General features: G+C 37.4%; 1 long non-coding RNA gene and 1 pseudogene across 1 annotated transcript in view; one reads left to right on the forward strand and one right to left on the reverse strand.

The window, feature by feature from the left end:
* LOC141562634 (uncharacterized) overlaps positions 1–18,119 on the reverse strand; it is a 153,999-nt gene that overhangs the window by 23,982 nt on the left and 111,898 nt on the right. The window lies entirely within an intron of this gene.
* On the forward strand, positions 4,822–6,576 carry LOC141562626 (elongation factor 1-alpha 1 pseudogene; annotated as a pseudogene).

Raw genomic sequence — 18,119 nt, forward strand, 5'->3', positions numbered from 1 at the left:
TACAAAAGTTTTCAAACTAGATTTACATGAATTTGGAAAAATAAACTATTGAGAAAAAAATTGTGTTTGAGTACATAATGAAGTATATTTCTTACAGTACTTGTGCAAAATATTTTGATTTTATCAGTATGAAAAAATCCTCTAAAAAGCCTTCCACCAATAGATGGAGAAATCTCTTTGATTTACAAAAGAGTTTGTTGGGACACTGAAAAGAATCTGAATCATGAATGACTTGCTGGCCACCACTAGGAAATATTCCCCTTCATAAAATAATGTAGTGTTCTTATTGGTTTTCTGGAGGTCTCTGGGGCAGCCTTCTTTTCAGTAGAGTAGACAGGTGTTAAAATCCAAATTCTTATTATCTCCTTCACAATCTAGTTTCCTTGCCTGGGGCCTGGGTCAGCTATCTGGAGAGCTTTTCAGGTCCTTGTTGGTCTCAGTGGGGGAAGTGCAGGAGGCCAGCCACCACGCTGTTGTGAAATGAAGTGAATGAATGTGGCTCTCAGTCCCTGCTGGCTGTTATATACTCTATTATAATTACATTATCATAGGGATGAAACTTGTAGAACTATATTGTAACATGCACTCCTGGCAGTTACAATTACTAGTCTGTCCTAGGCTCAACAGAGTACCTTTGACCACTGACCTTTGCAGTGTCAACTCTACCCGGCTTGCCTCCTCTGAGGCCTTCAAAAGTCTTTGGCCACAATTTCTTGAATCTATAGTTTAATAACCAGTAGCACGCTCAAGGACAGCTACATGTAATCCTAAAAGCCTTTATTATATCTACTCACATAATGCCCTGACTTGATACCCTGACTTGCTGGTTCCTTAGTGAACACCTGGTCAGAAGACCCACGTGTTCACTACCAAACTCCTTACCTCTCTGGGCTATCCATCCACTTGACTTGGCTTGGCTACCCCAGATCAGGGAGCGAGGTTAAAGAGAGCGTGACTGCTGTCTGCAGTGGGCTTATAAAGGGCCTGTGAGGTCACACACACAGCCAATCAGCGAGAGAGTCATCACCCATTACGAAGCTATCTCAGTGTGGACAGGATCCCACCCACAGGGCAGTCCTATATCCACAGAGAATACTTCTGGGGAACTCAATCTCCTGTTGCACTGTGGCGCCGCCCATTTAAAGGGCCCTTACACTATATTAAGTACTAAATATATGTGCTGAACATAATCAAGAAAGAGCTATCAATCTATCAATCCTTTCCGTATCCGGAACTATTAATTATTAATTAATTATTATAAAGAACTATTAATCACCATGCTAAACTAGAAACCATTGTCTTATTAATTCCACTTATTTAGTACCTTGTAAGAATCCTTGTTTTAAGTACAAGAGTTCTGGCCCATAACAAAATAACATGACATGATAAATTATTTTGTATTTTATATTCCCTTTTTCTTCAAAATCCTGGCAGCCAAATGACATAGAGCCAATTCTCATTGAGATAATTAAGTTTTTAAAGATTCCTTTGTTACCATTTCTTTTTGATCTTTACTATTCTTATTTTCAATTTGATTTTCCTAATGTCTTTAAATCTTCCTAGGTGGGGTACATTTTTTTTTTTTAGTTAAAACTTTTTTATTTTCAAAACATATGCATAGTTTTCAACATTCACTTTTGAAAAACCTTGTGTTCTGATTTTTTTTCCCTCTCTAACTCCCACCCCCTCCCCTAGACAAGTAACCCAATATATGTTAAACATATATAATTCTTCTATACATGTTTCTACAGTTATCATTCTGTGAAAGAAAAATGAGATCAAAAAAAGGAAAAATGAGAAAGAAAAATGCAAACAACAAAAAAGTGAAAATACTATTGTGATACACATTCAGCCTCCACAGACCTGTCTCTCTAGGTGCAGATGGCCCTTTCCATTATAATTACATTGGAACTAGCCTGAATCATCTTACTGTTGAAAAGGGCCATATCTATCAGAATTGATTGTCTTATAATCTTGTCATTGCTGTATACAATATTTTCTTAGTTCTACTCACTTCACTCAGCATCAATTCATGTAACTCTCTCTAGGCCTCTCTGAAATCATCCTGCTGATCTTTTTTATAGAACAATAATATTCCATAACATTCATAAGCCATAACTTATTCAGCCATTCTTCAACTGATGGGCATCTACTCAATTTCCAGTATCTGGCCATTACAAAAAAAGAGTTGTTGCAAACATTTTTGTCCATATGGCTCCTTTTCCCTTTTTTTTGTGATCTCTTTGAGATACAGACACAGTAGAGACACTGCTGTGATATAGCCCAGGCAATAAAATTCAGGACAGCCAAGGTGTTTGCAATCTATAGAGAAGTTTATACACCAGCTGGGATGGGTCTCTGGATTGAGTTCTGTCCCGAACCCAAGTAGAGACAGGCCTATAAGCAATTCTTGTTCTGCCTTGCAGTTACAACAGTGACACGACTTTTCACTCAAGAAGGAGGATGCTGCAAGAATTCCATCTGAACATAGTTGAGCAACATTTTCCTATAAACCTAAGGCCCCTTGACCCTGGAATGAAGGGGCCAGTCTTTTGTCCATTTCACACCCCCCTTTTTATGTTCATAGTTGTGACTCATCTGAGGCCTACAGGGAATAAGTCATCAGGATCTATAAGAGGTGAGGCACTTAATTATGAAGGGAACTATGAGGAGAGGAGAAGGAACAAGTAGACTGGACCTGCAATTAGAGTGACTGATACCAGCACATTGAAGCCTTACAACTGGCCTCCCAGTCATCTAACAGCTTATGCAAGAAGGTGAGCAATTCCCTAATGACTCCCGACCGATTTGACAACCTCTGCTAAGGAGTCCTCTGACTTTATATTTTGGTGCCCATCGTGGGGCAAGGACTTTTACTTATCCTGACAAGGACTTATTCTGAGCCCTTCAGAGGAGCTAGCCGAGACCTTCACATTTTGGCGCCTGAACAGGGACAGACAGATTCCAGTGGAAAAGCCTCCAATCCAGATCTCAGTGGAAAAGTCTCTCTGACCCAGAAGTGTGAGTAACAAGAAAACTTTGTTAAAGAGCTAAAGTAGAATTTCAGTGAAATGGGGTAAATGCCTTCTGTTCAAGGAAAATGTTTAGAGAGCATTATCAAGATTATGAAAAGCCAAGGACTGATTATAATTTTGGAGGAGATTACTGAACTTTTAAAAATTGTGCAGGTCATATGTCCTTGTTTTTCTCTGGAAAACTCCAGATGAGTGGAAATTAGTAGGAGAGCAATTAGGTGAACACTACAATTCAAACCAAACTCAATTTCCAAAGATACACTTCATACCTACAATTTAATCCAAGTGGCTTTAAAAATTGTTATTCTAAAGGAAAAGAAAAAGGAGCAAAATGGGGAGGTGTAAACTAAACTAAGTGAAAAGGATGAATCAGATAACAATGGAGTTAAGTACAATTCTAAACAATAGGAGCATTTCCCATCTCCTCCCTCAATTAGTCCTTCAGGGGTGGAGCAAGAAGGAGGAGGGGAAGAGGCAGTGACACAAACAGAATCACCTGTGAAGCAGCCTATGACAAGATTAGAAATAGCATTGATTAAAGCTAAGAGAGGAGGACAGGATATAAGTGATTTTATACATGCATATCCTGTGATTGAAGAGATTGACTCTGTAGGTCAAAAAAGGAGAAGATATACACCTTTAGATTTGAATAAAATTAAAGATTTGAAAAAATGTCGTACCCTTTATGGGGCTACATCAGCTTATGTTAAAATGTTACTAGATAGTTTGTCTTATGAAGTCCTAACCCTGAATGATTGGAAATCTGTTAGGTTCTTACTAAGTGCTAATGAGATAATGAGATATTAGATTCTTACTAAGTGCTAAGTCAATACTTAACAATTCTCTAGTTCTGGTCTTTACTAGGAGTTTAACCCCTTTGAACTCCTGGGGAGGAGCTTGCATGCTTAGGAGGAGCAAGTTCATTGGTTAAAGTATTTCTTCCCAGAAGCCCTTGCATTATCCCATGGCCATTCTCTGGGAGGATAAAAGAGGGGGGCACTCGAGAGAGTCTCTTGTCTGGGCCAGACTTGAGGCGGCTCTCTGGAGGAAGAAGTCTCTCCTCTAGACCAGAGAGCAATTGGCAGTTTCTGGAGACAACAACAGAACATTATAGAAATCCATAGCAAGGACATGTTTAGAATCTGGACAAAATTTGTTATGGCTTGTGGAGTTTCATGAATTATGTAAGATCCAAGTCAGATGCAATTTGGAAATAGGAGTTAACACACAATTCACTTTTGAGCACTTAGCTGGTAAAGGTCAGTATGGAGAGAATTCAGAACAGATTAAATATAACATGACAGTATATGAGCAAATTGCTAAGGCTGCAATAAAAGCTTGGGGTTCCCTCTCCAGACAGAAAGATCGGGGAGAGGCTTTCACTAAAATAGAGCAAAGTCCTAATGAACTTTTTTCAGATTTTGTGGGACGTTTGCAAACTGCCGTCAAAAGAACTATTGGAGAAAATGCAGCTACAGAAATAATGACCAGACATCTGGCTAAGGAAAATGCTAATGAGATTTGCAAGAGAATTATATGGGGATTAGACAAAGATGCTCCTTTAGAGGAGATCATAAGGCGATGTGCTACAGTGGGAACAAATGCTTTTTACACCCAGACTATTATGAACAAGGAAAGACAGGGCAAGGGACTTCTAGAGAAACTCGGTGATGTTTTCAATGTGGAAAAACTGGACATTTAAGAGTTCAGTGTAGATATGGAGATACAGTGAGAAGACAGGGTGAGAGAAGACCTAAAACTCCATGTTGAAAATGTCACCTTTTCGCAACGGGTTTGCCGCCAGAACACAGGTGTTGTGAAAATCATCGCTAAACCTCCACAAAAATGGGCAAGGAAAAGACTCACATTAACATTGTCGTCACTGGACATGTAGACTCTGGCAAGTCCACCACTACTGGTCACCTCATCTACAAATGTGGTGGGATTGATAAGAGAACCATTGAGAAGTTCGAGAAGGAGGCTGCTGAGATGGGAAAGGGCTCCTTCAAATATGCCTGGGTCTTGGATAAACTGAAGGCTGAACGTGAGCGTGGTATCACTATTGATATCTCCCTGTGGAAATTTGAGACCAGCAAATCCTATGTGACTATTATTGATGCTCCTGGACACAGAGACTTTATCAAGAACATGATTACAGGCACATCTCAGGCTGACTGTGCTGTCCTGATTGTTGCTGCTGGTGTTGGTGAATTTGAAGCTGGTATCTCAAAGAATGGGCAGACCCATGAGCATGCCCTTCTGGCCTACACATTAGGTGTGAAACAACTGATTGTTGGTGTAAACAAAATGGATTCCACCGAGCCCCCCTACAGCCAGAAGAGATACGAGGAAATTGTCAAGGAAGTCAGTACTTATATCAAGAAAATTGGCTACAACCCTGATACAGTAGCTTTTGTGCCAATTTCAGGATGGACTGGTGACAACATGCTGGAGCCAAGCTCTAATATGCCTTGGTTTAAGGGATGGAAAGTCACCCGAAAGGATGGGAATGCAAATGGAACTACACTGCTTGAAGCTGTGGATTGCATCCTGCCACCAACTTGTCCAACTGATAAGCCCCTTCGTCTACCCCTCCAAGATGTCTACAAGATTGGTGGCATTGGTACTGTACCTGTTGGCCGGTAGAAACTGATGTTCTGAAACCAGGCACGGTGGTCACCTTTGCCCCAGTCAATGTCACAACTGAAGTAAAATCTGTTGAAATGCACCATGAAGCTTTGAGTGAGGCTCTACCTGGGGATAATGTTGGTTTCAACGTCAAGAACGTGTCTGTCAAAGATGTCCGCCGTGGTAATATGGCTGGTGATAGCAAGAATGACCCACCTATGGAAGCTGCTGGTTTCACTGCACAGGTCATTATCCTGAACCATCCAGGCCAAATCAGTTCTGGCTATGCACCTGTTCTGGATTGTCACACTGCTCACATTGCTTGCAAGTTTGCTGAACTGAAGGAGAAGATTGATCGTCGTTCTGGTAAGAAGCTGGAAGATGGCCCTAAATTCCTGAAATCTGGTGATGCTGCCATCGTTGATATGGTTCCAGGCAAGCCTATGTGTGTGGAGAGCTTCTCTGATTATCCTCCTCTGGGTCGTTTTGCTGTTCGTGATATGAGGCAGACTGTTGCAGTTGGTGTCATCAAGGCAGTTGACAAGAAGGCTGCTGGAGCTGGCAAGGTCACAAAATCTGCCCAGAAGGCCCAAAAGGCTAAATGAATATTCTGTACAAAACCTGCCACCCCAGTCTTAATCAGTGGTGGAAGAACGGTCTCAGAACTGTTTGTCTCAATTGGCCATTTAAGTTTAATAGTAAAAGACTGGTTAATGATTACAATGCATCATAAAAGCTTCAGGAGGAAAGGAATGTTTTTGTGGACCATTTGTTTCGTGGCAGTTTTAAGTTATTAGTTTTTAAAATCAGTAATTTTTAAATGGAAACAACTTGACCAAAAATCTGTCACAGAATTTTGAGACCATTAAAACAGTTTAATGCGGAAAAAAAAAAAAATAAGAAAATAAGAAAATGTCACAAGAGCTTCCACAGGGCCTCGAGTGTAGATTGTTCCAGGGAAATGAGAGGGGAAGCCCAGCTCCAAGAGGGTGGAGTTTTTGTTTTGGAGTTCCTGCCAGATGAGAGAGCTGAGGTGAAGCTAGAAGTACAATCTCCCCACCCTATGATAAGAAGTGTTTACACTAATACCTCTTATTAAAAAAAAAAATGAAGAGACAAAGAGCACAATCATAGAAATTTATTATGGTAACAACCTGGGGTTAGTCTTCAAAGGAAGACACTGAAGGCAAAACAAAAAAAGCTTCTATCCCAAAGAGTAATGTGAAATGGCTCCCTTCTCAGAGAGAAGAGACGTTGAGGAGAAACAAAAAAATTCCAAGAAAAATTAAGTCACCCCTTCATTTTTTTTAAGCTAATGCTCTGGTGTAGTTGTTAGCTTGCTTCTTGCTTGTATATAAAGACAATTTGGGTCTGTTCTAGGAATCTAGGGAAGAAGTCTCAGGATTCAATATCGCAATCAAGGGGACCATCAAAACCACTACCAAGCTTTCTCCAGACTCAGGTTAAGGGAGCCAGTGGATTTGTTGTATATCAGGTCATTTTGTGAGAGAAAACTCAAGAAGTAACACAGCAACAACTTGCACTGTTCTTTTGTGAGAAGGTACTTTGTCAGATTATTAGTCTGACACTTAAGGCCTTTCTGTCCTGGTAAGAGATCTGTTGTCTCTACACAAAGTGGGTAGTATTATCCCTACTCAGTAATACTATTCCTAATCTATAAAAACTATGACTAAACCTATCCTAAAGTCCCTGAAGATGAGATTACATTGTCTGGGAATTAGTTCTATTAATGGTGCTCCACCCTGCTAATTGGGACAAGTTTGGCAGGATAAAGTAGCCAAAAGGGTGTCTAGTGACCACACAAACAATCTTTGATTTCTTGTTATTTTATCTACAACAAACTGAGCTTCCTACTTTGGACTCTCAAATGTCAGTCAATATTCTTCCTCTTGGGTTTGGCACTTTTCCTATCAAATCAAACAGGAAAAGAACTGATTTTAGGGGAAATTTTTCAGGTTTATTATTAGTATTTCCTATTAAACTCATCTTTGTGACTTCAGAAAATTCTTAGTGAACTCTACCACGACCACACAAGGTTGTACTAGGATAAAAATGGGGCCTCTCTAAATATTGCAGAATCATTCTAGTCTCTCCCACACAGTAAGAATTAATGACCTCTCAGGACAATAATACCCTGTGGTGGTAGGCCAAGACAACTCATAATGTGTGGACCAGTGGCTTCCTACCTTGTGCCTATTTAAAACCTTTTTCTTGTTCTTAGAAGTATATTATCCAGCAATCTAATCTTACTGATTCATTACTTTCCAGAGCTCATGTTGTATTCAAAAAGAGATTCTCACTTTGATTTCAGAAGGGAGGCAAAGGATCAGATTAAATCTTATTTCTATTTTCCTATCCTTTCCTCGAATGTCTCTTTATTAATTCACAAAGCAAGCAATGTAAATACTGCTTTAACATCTTGTGCGGAATGGAGAGATAAAGTGAAGAATTTACAGGAATGTTTAAATTCTTTTTCTGTGTTTTTTTTTATTATTTCTATGTCTCTGTGACCTGCATAAGTACGGTGTGTGCAAGCCAATATTTACTTAAAACTTTAGATATATTTATTTAACCAGAAATGATGACATTTATCCTTGTTCAATGTTATCAATATTTAGATTATTAAATGCTGTCAGCTCAGTATCTGAAGTTTGAAGGTCTGACTAATGATTCCTCTTGGAATCAGGGAAACAAAGCATTCTGTTCTAATCTGTGTTTGACACCAATGTTCAATCAGGGGAGAGGGCACATATTTCTCAATGCTCCCCAACTTATGAACCTTCCATTCCAATCTCTCACAATAGCAGCAACCAATTAGGTGCCTCCCCCTCCCCTTCTCAATGCTCTCTTACTTGTGATATAATCTCTTGTATAAAAGCCGTGTATTTTTACTACTTCTTTAGCTCTCCTACGGTGAGCTTTCTCTTTTTTATCTTGTGATAGGGCGGCTCATCCTCTGGAGGTTTTAATAAACAACTTTTCTTCCTTCTACTGAGTGATCTCTGAGTAGTCATTTTGGGTAAGGGTCTTCTACATCCCTCACAATCTCATTCAACCTTTTTCTGAAGCCTATGATTTATGATTAAAAGGGGGTATTGAATTACCCAATTAATACTCAGGCTCTAGCTCCAACCTGGATTTAGAATAGGGTAGAGGAAGAAAAGTGTTCCCAGAGCAGAGAAAATGCTCCATGGCACCCCATGTAGAAACAATCAATTTTTGCTCAAAGCTCTCAATAGTAGATATTATACCTTGTAAAATCACAGCTAGCATAAAAATTAATGGATATGAGGACATATTGTTCCAGTCATAATAAGAGGAAGGACTACCAGGGATTAGTCAGACATGAAATGATCGGAATTCTCCCAGCCCTGGGATGTATACCCAATAGGGTGTGAGAGAGCTGCTGTACCTAACACACCGGAACTTTGGCTATATTTACCACTACTTCTTGTTTCAGAATTACCCCTAAATTCATTACTTTTTTTTTTGTATTCACCTAAAAAACTACAGGTTTTTCTAGGTTTAAACATAATGCTTATAATAGCAATTACAGATCTACTAACTATAAGAACTGTTTTATATTAGTTAAATTTCTGAGTTTTGTGAGTCAATGCTTTCTCTTCCATGCATTTTTTTCTTCCCCCAGAATCAACAACTCATTTTAAAGCATTGGAGTTATCATAACTATATGTGGCATCTTTTCATCCTAATTTGGTCAGCTAGTCAAAACCGTCCATTTTACTTTATCTCCACATTAAAGTTTAAAAGCCAATCTCTATCTGCCTCAGTTTCTCTGGTATTACAATATCTAATGCCTTCCAGTTCTTTTTCTTGGACTAAGATAGCAGAAAAGAAAAATGATAAATGTTGGAGAGGGCATAAGACTATTATTATAATATGCATATTTGGGGGAATTATGAACTTGAAGAAAATTCATTTTAATTTTATTATTAATATCAATTTGTGATAGTTCCTTTTTTGCTTAAAATGCCTCTTTTTGGCTTAGCTCACACAGAAAAACTACTTGCAGGAACTGAGTGAGGAATGTGATTATATACCAGCCCCTCCCAGTACCTGGTCTGAGCTGAGCTGGTTCCTCTAGTAAGAGTCACTAAAAGTTACCATGTAACTTTAGTCCATTTATTAGTGTTTATGATGACCTGTCTCAAGAAAGAGAAGACAAAGAGATCCTGATGAGGCACCCTGATTGCTAAAAGGTGCTTGAACCTCATGAACAGGTCATATTTTCAGCTTACTTCCCTTTTCTTTTCCCCCCTCTCCCCTACAATGAGTAATTTGGAGTTGAGAGCTCTTAGCCCATTTTCTCATTTAATATCCTCCAATCAGGAATTACTCTTCTGTTGTCCAGAGGGTTCCTTGTAATTTGCTGTCAGGAAAATAAACCTGGATTTATACCAGTTCAAAACTCTCCTTTACTGAGAGAAACCACTGACCCTCAGTTTATTGATTACTGGATAGCCTAATTAGTTGAGCTTTAATGCCCAGAAACTTTTGTCTCTCAGAATTTTATTTGCAACAAATTGATCCCAACCATTCTGAAGAGCAATTTGGAATTATGCAATACCATCCCTAGGTTTGTATCCCAAAGAGACTTTTTTTTTTTTTTTTTTAAGAGCATTGTGGTGGCAAATAATTTTAAACTGAAGGGATCAATTGGGAGATGGCTGAACAACTTGTGGTATATGACTGTGATGAAATACTATTGTGCCATAAGAAATGAGGAGCAAGACGATTTTAGAAAAAGCTGGGAAGACTTACGTGAACTGATGCAAAGTAAAGTGAATAGAACAAAGAAAACATTATACATACTAACAGCAATATTGTAGGATGATAACTGTGAATGACTTAGCTATTCTCAGCAATACAAGGATCCAAGATAATTAAGGACTTAATGATGAAAAATGCTACCCATACCTTCAAAGAAAGAATTGATGGAGTCTAAGCATATTTTTTTAACACTTTTTTTTTTTTTCAAAACACATGCATAGATAGTTTTTCAACATTCAGCCTTGCAAAACCTTGTGGTCCAAATTTTTTTTTCTTTCTTTCCTTCCCCCCACCCCCTCCTCTAGATGGCAAATAACATATATATACAATTATAATATAATATATATTAATATGTTAAATATGTGCAGTTTCTAAGCAAATTTTTAAAACATTATTTTTCTTATATTGGACTACTTGCTGGCTAGGGGAGAAGGATGGATGAGAGGGAGAAAAATTTGGAACACAGGGTATTGCAAAGGTTAATCTTGAAAACTATCTTTGCATGTGTTTTGGAAAAAACTATTTTTCTTGAGTTTTTGACAGTAATTTCTTTGAAAAACACTGCTATTATAAAATGTTTTGCATGATTGCACATGTATAATCTGTATCAAATTGCTTGCTTTCTGAAGGAGGGTAACAGGGAAGAAAGGAGAGAGAGAATTTGAAACTTAAAAAAACAAATGCTAAAATTGTTTTTCCATGTATTTGGGGGAAAAATATAAAAATCAAAGACTAAAAACCAACAATGGCTGAAGATAAAACATTTTTTTTTAAATGAAGGGGAAAAAAGATTTCTCAAAGTTAGAACTAGGATAACAAATACTCCATTAACAAATACTCCCCAATTTGTATCCCAAAGATTTCTTAAAGAAGGGAAAGGAATCTGTATGTGCAAGAATGTTTGTGGCAGCCCTCTTTGTGGTGGCCAGAAACTGGAAACTACATGGATGCCCATCAATTGGAGAATGGCTGAATAAATTGTGGTATATGGAGATTATGGAATATTATTGTTCTGTAAGAAATGACCAACAGGATGATTTCAGAAAGGCCTGGAGAGACTGAATGAACTGATGCTGAGTGAAATGAGCAGAACCAGGAGATCGTTGTATACTTCAACAACAATATTATATGATGATCAATTCTGATGGACGTGGCCCTCTCCAACAATGAGATGAACCAAATCAGTTCCAACAGAGTAATAATTAACTGAACCAGCTACATACACCCAGAGAAAGAACTCTGGGAGATGACTATGAACCACTACATAGAATTCTCAATCCCTCTATTTTTGTCCGCCTGCATTTTTTATTTCCTTCACAGGCTAATTGTACACTATTTCAAAGTCCGATTCTTTTCATACAGAAAAACAACTGTATGGACATGTATATATATATATATATATATATATATATATATATATATATATATATATTGTATTTAATTTATGCTCTAACATATTTAACATGTATTGGTCAACCTGCCACCTGGGGCGGGGGGAGGGGGGGAAGGAGGGGAAAAATTAGAACAAAGGGTTTGGCAATTGTCAATGTTGTAAAATTACCCATGCATGTATCTGGTAAATAAAAATCTATTTAAAAAAATATTCCCCAAGAACAATCTGGAATTATGCCCCAAAAGTTATCAAACTGTGCATACCCTTTGATCCAGCAGTGTTAACTACTGGGCTTATATCCCAAAGAGATCTTAAAGCAGATATTATGTACAAGAATGTTTGTGGCAGCCCTTTTTGTAGTGGCTAGAAACTGGAAACTGAATGGATGTCCATCAATTGGAGAATAGTTGGGTAAACTGTGGTATATGAATGTTATAGAATATTATTGTTCTGTAAGAAATGACCAACAGGATGAATACAGAGAGGCTTGGAGAGACTTACATGAACTGATGCTGAATAAAATGAGCAGAACCAGGAGATCATTATACACTTCACAACAATACTGTATGAAGATATATTCTGATGGAAGTGGATGTCTTCGACAAAGAGAAGATCTAACTCAGTTCCAATTGATCAATGATGGACAGAATCAGCTACACCTAGAGAGGGAACACTGGGAAATGAGTGTGAACTGTTTGCATTTTTTTCTTTCCAGCTTATTTTTACCTTCTGAATCCAATTCTTCTTGTGCAACAAGAGAACTGTATGGTTCTGCACACATATATTATATCTAGGATTTACTTAACATATTTAACATGTATAAGACTGCCTGCCATCTAGGGGAGGGGTTGGAGGGAAAACTCAAAACAGAAGTGATTGCAAGGGATAATGTTGTAAAAAATTACCCATGCATATGTACTGTCAAAAAAAAGTTATAATTTTAAAAAATTTTAAAATGCTCCCCAAAAAACCTTTAAAAACACCCTAAATTTCCATCTCATTAAAAAATTCAACCCTCCCAATCTAACTACATAATCAAATTTATATATATATGTAATATGTATATATTGCACAGTGTCATTTATCATAATCTAATCCTGCTTATTTCACTTAGCATCAAAAATTTATGTCTCTCCAAGCCTTTTTAAAATCATCCTCCTGATCATTTCTCATAGAACAAAAATATTCCATAACATTCATATACTATAACTTGTTTAGCCATTCTCTAATTGATGGGCATCCACTCAATTTCCAGTTTCTTGCTACTACAAACAAAAAAGGCTGCCACAAACATTTTTGCACATGTGAGTCTCTCCTTCCTTTAAGATCTTTTTTGCATATAAGCCCAATAAAAACACTGCTGGGTCAAAAGATATGCACAGTCTGATAACTATTTGAACATAGTTCCAAATTGCTCTCCAGAATGCCTGAATCCATTCACAACTCCACCAGCAATGTATTAGTGAACCAGTTTTCCCACATTCCCTCCAACATTTATCATTATCTTTCCCTGTCATCTTAGCCAATCTGAGAGGTGTGTAGTGGTTATCTCAGAGTTGTCTTAATTTGCATTTCTCTGATCAATAGTGATTTAGATAGCACCTTCTCATATGACTAGAATAATTCTTTATCTGAAAATTGTTCATATCCTTTGACCATTTATCAAATTGGAGCTATCTAAAGATACCTTGGATTCTTATAAATTTGAATCAATTTTCTATATATTTTAAAAAGGAGGCCTTTATCGATTTCCCAATTTATTGCTTCCCTTCTGATCTTGTCTGCATTAGTTTTGTTTGTACTAAAACTTTTAAAATTAATATAATCAAAATTATGTATCTGGTGTTCAATTATGAATCCCAGCTCTTCTTTGGACATAGATTCCTTCTTTCTCCACAGATCTGAGAGGTAAACTATCCTTTGTTTCTCTAATTTACTTATAATATCACATCCAAGTCATGAACCCATTTATATCTTATCTTGCTATGTGGTGTAAGATGTGGGTCAAGCCCTAATTTCTTCCACACTAGTTTCCAATTTTCCCAGTAGTTTTTGACAAATAATGAGTTTTTATCTCAAAAACTGGGGTCTTTGGGTTTGTCAAACACTAGATTGCTATAGTCATTGACTATTTTGTCCTGTGATCCTAACCTATTCCACTGATCAACTACTTATTTCTTAGCCAGTACCAAATGGTTTTGATGACTGCTGTTTTATAATATAGTTTTAGGTCTGGAGTAGCTAGACCTTCATTAGCATTTTTTTTCATTAATTCTCTTGAAATTCTTGATCTTTTGTTCTTCCAGATGAACTTTGTTATTTTTTCTCGATCTGTAAAATATTTCTTGGGAGTTTGATTGGTATGGCACTAAATAAGTAGATTAATTTAGGTAGTATTGTCATTTTTATTATATTCTCTTGGCCTACCCATGAGCCCTTGATATTTTTCCAAATGATTAGGTCTAATTTTGTGTGGGAAAGAGTTTTGTAATTGTGTTCATATATATGTGTATATGTGTTCATATATTCCTGACTTTCCCTTGGCAGATAGATTCCCAAATATTTTATGCTATCAACAATTTTGAATGGAATTTCTTTTTGTATCTCTTGCTGCTGGACTTTGTTGGTAATATATAAAAGTATTGATTATTTATGTGGATTTATTTTGTATCCTGCAACTGCCCTGCATTCCTGGTATAAATCCTACTTGGTCATAGTGTATTATATTGGGGATGACTTTCTGTAATCCCATTGCAAATATTTTATTTAAGATTTTTGCATCAATATCCATTAGGGAAATTGGTCTATAATTTTTTTTTTCTCTATTTTTATCCTACCTGGTTTAGCTATCAGCACCACATCTGTGTCATAAAAAGAATTTGGTAGGACTCCTTTTTTCCCTATTTTTTCAAATAGTTTATATAATATTACAATTAATTGTTCTTTGAATGTTTGGTAGAATTCACATGTAAATTCATCTGACCCTGGAGATTTTTCCTTAGGGAAATTAATAGCTTAGTTCCATTTCTTTTTCTAAAATGAGCCTATTTAAATAATTCATTTCCTCTTCTGTTAATCTGGGCAATCTATATTTTTGTAAATATTCCTCCATTTCATTTAGATTATCAAATTTGTTGGCGTATATAGTTGGGCAAAATAACTCCTAATTATTGCTCTAATTTCCTTTTCATTGATGGAAAGTTCTCCCTTTTCATTTTTGAGACTAACAATTTGATTTTCTTCTTTCCTTTTTCTAATCAAATTAATTAAAGGTTTATCTATTTTGTTGTTGGGTTTTTTTTTTTTTAATAAAACCAACTCTTAATTTTATTTGTTAATTCAATAGTTTTCTTGTTTTCAATTTTATTAATCTCCCCTTTTATTTTCAGAATTTCAAATTTGGTATTTAATTGAAGGTTTTTAATTTGGTCTTTTGTAGCTTTTTTAGTTGTAAGCACAATTCATTGATCTTCTCTTTCTCTATTTTAAGGAAGTAAACATCTAGAGATATAAAATTTCCCCTTTTAACCACTTTGGCTGTATCCCACAAATTTTTTTATGTTATTTCATTATTGTTATTCTCTTGGATGAAATTATTGTGTCTGATTTGTTGTTTCATCCATTCTTTGTTGCACTAATTCATAAGCAAAAGCAACAGGATTTTTTTAAAAATGTAAAAGGTGAGAACAGAGCTCTGCTTGTGTCTGTGTGTATGTTTGTTTACTTTGCATTTTGTTCTGTGTTAAAAGTTAGCAAGTTTGTAAGAGATAAGAATTCAGCTTCTGTGTTGCAGGCTTAGAAAATATCAGGCTGGATTGTTTGAAGTGGAATTCATTCAGAATAGTGATTCTTTCAAGAGTGGCTCAGGCAAGGAAAGAAGTTTGAAAAATCCTTCTCTCTCTCTGTCTCTGATTGACTGCAGCAGTCTTGTGGGGAAAAAGGAGAGAAGGGAAGAAATAAAAACATAGATTGATAGGGATTTGAAAGTTTAGAAAATTTAAAAAATATAAAAGAACAGTGTGGATAGATTTGTTTTTGTTTTTGTTTTGTTCTAGATTTTGGTCAAATTACAGATATTGAATTGCTTCTGGGACCTAGATCAGCTTTGATCATTTTTCATTGTCTGCATGGCACACCCACCCTCTTGCATGGAATGAAAGCCTCCGACCATGTCTCAGCCTGCAAGCAGTTTTTAAATGAGATCATGGACTGGACCCAGCTTCTACTGTACTTTGGACTCTGGGAATGGTTGATGAGTGACTTTTAAACCTTGCCTGGGTCATCTATTACTGTGTATTTAAGATTTAGTATGGGATTTGTTAAAACTGTGTAACTATTACTGTTATGTTTGAGGGATTTTTAGGAAACTTATTGTACTAGTCTTATGTACAGGGATTTTGATTCACTTATGAGATTTATATGTGTCATTTGATAATTCCTTTCCTTGAGAAAAAAAAAAGGGGGAGGAAGAGATAGAACATTGAGGAAACTGGTATATTTTTCTCAAAATACCTGACAGAATTGGAACCCCAAAGTTCCTATTTGTTATGGGTCAGAGCTTGAAACAAGGTGCTTATGCTTATGTTCACACCTTTAAAGGAGTGCACACTTTCACACCTTAAGAGAGCATATATAAGAAGAGGACAAGCCCATTCATGGACTTCCGGGAGATTCGCAAGTCAGAAACCCACAAGCCCACTCTCTGGGAGGAGTAGTCAACATTCATTCCAACTTCCACCTTTGTGCTGGCTGGAGACATTTGGAGAGAACTCTTGGAACCAAGGAGAAAGATAGGTCTCTACTAAAGCTAACTGTGCCCCAGGAAAAGAGACAAGCCTTTGAAGAAACAAAAAAAGGATCTGTATTTTAACTCCTGGCTGAATTTAAGGTGATTATTGAACTGAACTGAAGCTAAGGCTGCTTTCAGAAGCTCCCCAAAAAGTCTGCTCCCAGAGAACATTACACCTATTACTTTGCCTTAGGCACTTCTGCCCCACCCCCTATATCACTAGTTCAGATTGAATGTGGTAGTCTTTTAAACAGTCCTTTTTTTCATTTTTATTATGCTTTAGCTTTGGAACCTCTTATTCTGTTAGAATTGCCCTTGCAGACTCAGTTCTTGGGATTATTTTTTTTGAAACAAACAAGAAAAATTTTAGAAATCAGACATCTGTCTTGGGACTGGCAGTCTCTCTGATCTGTGTCTCCAGTTCCTTAATTCATATTTCAGCAATCTCAAAGGACCTTGTAGCTTGATATCAGGTATCTAAAATTTGGGGTTTGCCTGCCTTGATGGTCTAACTGTGCATAATCTGCTCTGCAATCTGATCCTTTTTGCAGCCCTGTCTATTCCTCTAGGTGGGGACAGGTGAAGCTACTCCAAGCCTCGCCCTTCTCCCCTGGAGAGGGTTGCCCCTCTGAATGGGCCTTGAGCCTTTGAGCCCTGCTGCTCTGTAAGCAGAGACGGAGTAAAATGCACAAATGACTGCAGACCACCTAACTGTCCATTTCAAACTGGATTCTCTGGCTAAGATGGTACCCCAACTGCAGAGGACCTGACGTACTTGCAACAGGGAGCCTTTGTACAGCTGTTAACTCTGGAGTTATCAGGAGGAGACCTGTCCTTGTAGTTTTCTAGTTTTATTTAATGTTGGGCCACATATACCTTTAATTGGTTCTGCCTCAGTTTTCCTAAATTGTTCTGCTTCAATCCCCTTAGTTGCAAAACACTGCTCTGGTTCATTAAAGACTGAGGTCCACTTGCTCTAAGGTTATAAATTGTTAATGTGAGACTCAAGATAAGGGGGAATTCAGACTTCCTGGATCCTATCAGAATGTCCAGTGTCAGGACCAGATTGAGAGTCTGTTCCCATTCTCAATGTTCTGACCCTGCCCCTGCCTTGGCCTACCCCTGTAGCTGAACCATGTGTGTATACGTGTCATTGAGAACTCATATTCATCACTGGGTACTTTGAGAATAGAGTCCTGTCCAGTCAATCAAACTCTCCCATTGATAGAATGCTGGGAGCTATCTGAGCTCTATCTTGCCTCATTTACCTTCTTAGCTCCCAGGTCAATGCAGACATTAGGACTCTAGAGGGTCTCATCACCCATTTAGTAAAATCAGTGGACTCCCTAGGGGAGGATGTATTACAGAACCACCTTGGGTTAGATTTGCTGTTCATGAAGCAAGGAGGACTGTGTATAGCGCTGGGAGAATTTTGTTGTTTCCATGCAAATCAGTCAGGTGT

Source organism: Sminthopsis crassicaudata, chromosome 3 (genome assembly GCF_048593235.1).
Source record: "Sminthopsis crassicaudata isolate SCR6 chromosome 3, ASM4859323v1, whole genome shotgun sequence".
NCBI classification, from domain to species: Eukaryota; Metazoa; Chordata; class Mammalia; order Dasyuromorphia; family Dasyuridae; genus Sminthopsis; species Sminthopsis crassicaudata.